The sequence below is a fragment of the Rhinopithecus roxellana genome, chromosome 1 (assembly GCF_007565055.1).
Source record: "Rhinopithecus roxellana isolate Shanxi Qingling chromosome 1, ASM756505v1, whole genome shotgun sequence".
Classification (NCBI taxonomy): Eukaryota; Metazoa; Chordata; class Mammalia; order Primates; family Cercopithecidae; genus Rhinopithecus; species Rhinopithecus roxellana.
The window spans coordinates 102,002,395-102,008,415 of NC_044549.1; the positions used below are offsets into that span (position 1 = coordinate 102,002,395).

At 46.2% G+C, this 6,021-nt stretch overlaps 1 pseudogene across 1 annotated transcript; it reads right to left on the minus strand.

The window, feature by feature from the left end:
- Window positions 1-3,757: 3,757 nt before the first annotated feature.
- On the minus strand, window positions 3,758-5,184 carry LOC104657105 (annotated as a pseudogene). The gene has a single exon (XR_747232.2). The product of XR_747232.2 is annotated as a vacuolar protein sorting-associated protein 26B pseudogene (transcript).
- Between the last annotated feature and the right edge of the window lie 837 nt (window positions 5,185-6,021).

Consider the following 6,021-nt stretch of genomic DNA (forward strand, 5'->3'; position numbering starts at 1 on the left):
TGTTTTTACTGAAATATTACACAAATGTCTAGTAAAAAACAAGTTTCAGTTATAGCTATTTTATTTAAAGAGGGATCAGTGATCTAAGACCAAATTCCTTGGCCTTCTTCTCTCTTACACTTTGGCACATTTGAGAATACATAGGCCTTTACCAAATGCAACTGAAAGCTCCAGAATTGACATTTGCCAGAGAGAACTGGAATTGAATCTTGCTTTCATTGCTTTCTAGCTAAGTAACATTGGATAAGTTGTTAGCCCATCTAAGATCTGTCTTCTTTATCTGTTAAATAATGGTGGTACCAGTGCTTAGCTTGCAAAGTTATTGTGACATTAAATTGAGATAGCAGAGGATAGTAGATTCTCAGCAAAGATTATTTCTATTCCTCTCCTTGCTTGAAGCTAGATACAAAATAATAAACCAAATTTTTTATAACAATGTTTTAAAGTAATTTGTTGCTATCATCCTCCACGTATTTGTAGAATGTGTGAAGTTTTCTTCAATAGATAATATTTCTCCTTTCTCATTTATTTATGTTTGTTGAATTTTCATTAAAGATAACATCTTACGCTTATAAATAAAAATAATTAATTTAAATAATACCACAGTTTTAAAACTATACAGTTGGATATTATTTAGCTTGTTTATTCATTTAATAAATGGTATTTAATATATCTGTAACAACTGCCTAATATTTATTTTGGTAATTTTCTTCTTTTTCTTAGTCAATTTGCATTGCTATAAAGGAACACCTGAGGCTGGGTAATTCATAAATAAATAGGTTATTTGGTTCAAGGTTCTCTAGGATGTACAAGAAGCATGGTACTACCATCTGCTTCTGGTGAGGGCCTCATTCTGCTTCCACTTATGGCAAAAGGTAAAGAGGAGCAAGCATCGCATGGTAAGAGGATAGAATCAAGAGAGAGAGGGGAGGAGGCATCAGGCTCTTTTTAACAATCAATTCTCATAGGAATTCACAGAGCGACAACTCGCTCATTACTGTGAGGGTGGCACCACAATATGCATGAAGGATCTGCCCTCATGACCCAAACACCTTCCACCAGGTCCAGCCTCTAACACTGGGAATCAAATTTCAACGTGAGATTTTTGAGGGGACAAACATTCAAACCACATCATTCTTCATATATGATTTTCTTAGAAAGTTTTTATACATACATTATTTCCATAAGTTTCCAAAGTTACACATTGTTATGTCATGTATACATATGTTTTTGATGTAAAAAAAGGATCAGTGAAAATAGAAAATTATAGCTTAAATTACTTTTCTCTATGTAGAACCAGCCTTATGAGTGATAGGTTGCTATTTGCAAAGGCTGTTGCTTTGTTTTCTCCTTTATACCTTTGACTAAAATGTTGAAAGATGCCTTTTCTTCTTTCATCTTTCCTTCTTTTATCTTGGCCTATTCTTGGAACTTTTGTCATAGTTCTTGACTATTGCAGGTTGTTTAATACTGAAATTAATTATATCTTTGCAGTATTTGTTTGACTCCATATTTATACTCTACTTTTCTGTAGACTGACCTCTGTAATGTTACTGCTTAAGTGCTAACAAATTTGGAAAATGGATTTAATAAAGGGAGTGAACAGTTCCTAGACTAAAAGAAATCAGACTTAGACTTACCACAGAGTGATTTTCATGGGACTAACTCTTGAAAAATTCCTTTTTTTTTTTTTTTTTTTTTTTTTGGACCGTGGGCACAATGCCTCCAAAGCCACAGGGGCTTCCTTTAATCAGAAAGACCATTAAAACAAATGTTCTTCTTTTAAAATACAGCCATTGAAAAGATGACACATTAAGAAACATGTAAACACTGCAGCTAGCTGCTTAATTACAAGTTGCACTGCTTGATTTAGTACCTATGCACTCCCAGGTTTGGGGACCTTAAGAGAGGGGGGCAAGAGCCTCCCCTCACTTTCACAGTTGGATAGAGAAGGCAAGACTGTGGGTAGAGTAAGAGAAAACAGAAGACCTGGCTTGTGCACAGCACCTGAGAGAATCAAAGCAAATTCTACCTTCTAGTTCTCCCAGAAGAAAGGTTTAAGATGTTAGGAAGGTTGGAAAATGAACGTGTGTTGTCAATTGGGAGGCAAAGGAATTGACAAATGCTTCTAGTCAGAGTATCAGCTAGGAAAAGGAGGCATACAGAGCCTGACCTCATGCTCTGAAAAGGCAAAGAACCCAGAACTTGCCTCCCTCATCCACTTAAGCCCCAACCTTGATCATCAAGGGCAGCGCCTGGGTGGTCCTGTTCCCATGAGGATTGTGCGTCGCACCTGAACACGGGACCCAGCATGGGGGAAACAACCTTGCCTGCCTTGGTTCTGCTGCCCCCAGTTACCCTCCCAGGCTACCCCAAATGCCTCTCCCTCCAGTCTCAGCTCTGATCCATGAGCCCTGCCAAAGACCTGAGACTGCACTGATCTCAGGAAAACAGGAGTCTTCCTTTCCCGCACTAACTGCAAGGTGACACAGGAACCAACTCTTAAACTTTCCAAATGACTGAGAACTCTGACCGCCAAACACTGTACCTGTTGGCCAGTGGGGCCTGCTTGGTCTTTCTATAAAGGGAAGGGAGGCCAATAGGAGAGTAATGCCTGTCATTTCCAGGGGAGGCAGAAAAAGGACACTAAACAACTTTGCTACCATAGGCCCCAGCGCAGAGCCATAGAGGGAGAAGTGCCTTCCTCTCTGGCATAACAAGAATACTCGCAAGAGTTTTTTATATGTGTTTTTTTAAACACACAATACCAACGGTCCTAAACTTGGGTCAGTCAACTGATGATGACATATTTGGCAAGCAGAATGATTTGGAAGTGTGGCAGCAGCCTTCTGCCCAGGCCCTGGTCTCCCGTGTAACCTATAGGGAGAGGGGTAAAGGGGCTTGGGCATTAGTAAGAACAGCCTTGCCAACGGTTCGAAACTAAACCTCAATTCCCAGAAATGAAATGGAGGGTGAGGAGAGATGAGGGTTCACTCTCAGCAAGGGGGAGGGATCAAGGCCCCTTCCTAGGATTGCTTCTTAAGGGAAACAGGCCCTTTTGTTAAGGACTTGTTGGGGCACATGGAGTAATACCTAGAACAGCCCAGACCTTGGGGTTACCGAGTGGAGCGACATGAAGGCAGGCAGTTGCCATGCACTGATCTTCCTTGGTGGCTGGGTTCAGCCTCCTGGGTTCAACACTGCCGCCATCCGTGCACGACACTGACCCCAGGGCTTCTCTGTTCCCAAGGCCATTCCACAGGCTTCTGTTCCAGGACATTACTGACAATCCAAAGAGGATGGAGAAGGGAGGTGCCTGGGTCCCAGCAGTGAGTGGCCAGAAGGAGGTGGCCTGTGGGAACTTCAGATCACCACATCCAACATTCCCAAAGAGGTAGCTTCCCAATCATGAGTCTTCCCCCTGCCATTTAGTGGGGGCTGGCCCAACTCCTGCCACTACCTCAGAGACAGTAGAGGGGAGTACAAGATGTGACCACCCAGGGCCCTGTTGGCAGCTCAGAATCCCAGGGACATGCTCAGATCCTGGATCAGGAAGCTCGGAGAGCCAGGAGCCCAGGATGCGTGCTCTCTGCTCTCCCTCCTCTAAGACGCAAGGCAGCCCCGCGAGGAAGGGGGCTCATGTTCCCCAGAGAGGCTGGCTTCCAGGATGCTACCTCTCCTATCCCACATCGGCCACAGAATCCCAAGGAGACACTGCTTCCCACCCCAAGCCCCTTGGGTTCTCCAGAAAAAAGAATTTAAGTCAAAAACATGATTTGTTTTCAGGTTGCAAGTAACGGGTCAACTGAGCCTCACAAGGTTCGCCCCCGCCCCCAGCCGCTGGTGTTGGTAGATGGGGGTGCTGGGTGGATGCCCAGCATCTTCTTGGCCCTGGAGGCCTACTGCCTGCAGTTGTTGTCAGACAGCTGGCTGGGGGTCCGCACATCACCCAGGGAGGTGGTGCCCTCGAAGCGCTGTGAGGCGATGGCCGCCTGGTGGGACATGCTCTTCCGTACGATGTCACCCTTCCGCCACAACACCACTTCCTGCTGCTTGAAGTAGCGCCGCTCCTCCTCCTCTATCAGCACCAGGTTGAGGTAATAGCGCACAGAGAACTTCTTGTTGATGTCCCGCATGGTGGGCGTGAGCTCATACCCTGCCAGGAAGAGCCGGATCAGGATGGACTCTCCTCGAACTGGTGCCCCGTCCATGATCTCGTACTTGGCTATCGTGTCGTTCTCGTGGTACACGTTGGGGCCTGTACCTGTCGTTTCTGCTTGATGATGTCTATCTCCATGTGCTTGATTTTGATTCTCACCAGCAGGAAGTATATCTTCCCTACAATGACATCTTTCAAGTGGTATTTGGATTTATTGTACTCAAATTCAATGTGCAGACAGTCCTCGATCCCAACCTCCATCTTGATGGAAGAGTTCAGCTCCGGGTATGTGCTGAGTGTGTAAACTACAATGTCCATCTCTTTGACAACATCATTGAGGCGGCGGCTGATGGTAGCTCGAAGGAAATAGCTGTAGGAGACGGAACGTAGCTTCACATTCTGCCCCGTGTAGGACTCATACGGCTTCTTCACGTGGGTAAATTCAAAGTCGAAGGCCTGCGACTGGGTGATCTCTGCAGGCCGGGCCAGGTCCTTCACCAGGGACACAAATTCATGGTGGTTCCCGGGATCGTAGTAGAGTTCGATCTGCCCGATGAACACGATTTTGATGCCCTGGTGCTCCAGCCGCTTGTTGGGGTTCTTGAGGGCAAAGCTCACCTTCCCGGAGACAGTCTCCCCGTCGTAGAAGAGGAAATATTTCTCCTTCTTCCCATCCTCCGTCTTGTGCTCGGCCCGCTTCCTACTCTCCGCATCGTTCAGAAGGATTTCCACCTCCACGCTCTGCCCGAAGCCGAAGAAGCTCATTGCACCGCCGGGCCGGGCGGGTCTCGGTAAGGACCGCTCCCTCGCACCGGGGCGCGGGCTGCCCTAGGTAAGGAAGGCCAGAGGGCCCGACGCGCGAGCGCGCTCGGCCGCCGCGGCGCTGCCTGGCTCAGCCGCTGCCGCCGGGCAGTGGGCGCCGACCGACAGCCGGCTCCACGGGGGAGGGGCACGGCCGGGGGAGGTAGGCGGCTGCGGGCTGCGGCGCCCGAGCAGCAATGCACCGAGGAGCAGTGCCCTGCGCCGAGCCAGTCCCAGCCAGTCCAGCAGCAGGTGGCAGTGGGCGGGCGAGGGTGGGCCGTGCAATGCTGCGGGAGGGCAGCCGCACAGGGCCAGGTGTGCTTGGCCTGCGCGGGCCGGGTGGGGTCCAGCGCCGAGCAGCGCTGAGAGCTGCCCAGCCTCCGGCGGTGCAACCCACCGAGGCGCCGAAAAATTCCATTTTTTTAAAACAGAAACAGACTGAAATAATTCACTGTAAGGAAATTTAAAGTTACTTATATTTCTTCATTAATAGATTATTTGAATCTGAATTCATTGTTTACTAAAAGCACAGTCTTTGATGCTCTTCTTTTGTTACTAAGGGGCGGGGCCCATATATAATGAAGATCTGGAGTGACTGTTGGCCAATGATGATTACAATGTAAAAAAAATGCCTGTTATTTGTAATGCATAAGCAGGAGGAATTTAACAGAAAGTCCACCTCCTAAGATGACCAAGGAAAATAGGATGAGCAGGAAAAGGGAAAATTTAGCTTAGAATAAAATTATGTGATTGGAAAGATCTAAAACGAGTAATATTAGCAACCAAAATCAAGTTTACATTGCCAACCCTTTAGGTAAATCTAGAAAAGAACTTGAAATTCTAATACAAGTAGCTGCTTGAAGAGTTTAGACAACTTTCTTTGCATAGATATTTAGATAAAAGGAAATTAATGCATATGTTTTACATATGTTTTATAGATAATTATTTTATCTGTGACATAGAATTTAATGGAAGAAAAGTATTCTTTAGAAAAACAGACTCAAGGGAAAACAGCTGGAATTCTTATAGCTTATAAATGAAGTGCCTGAAGGTAGCCTTAA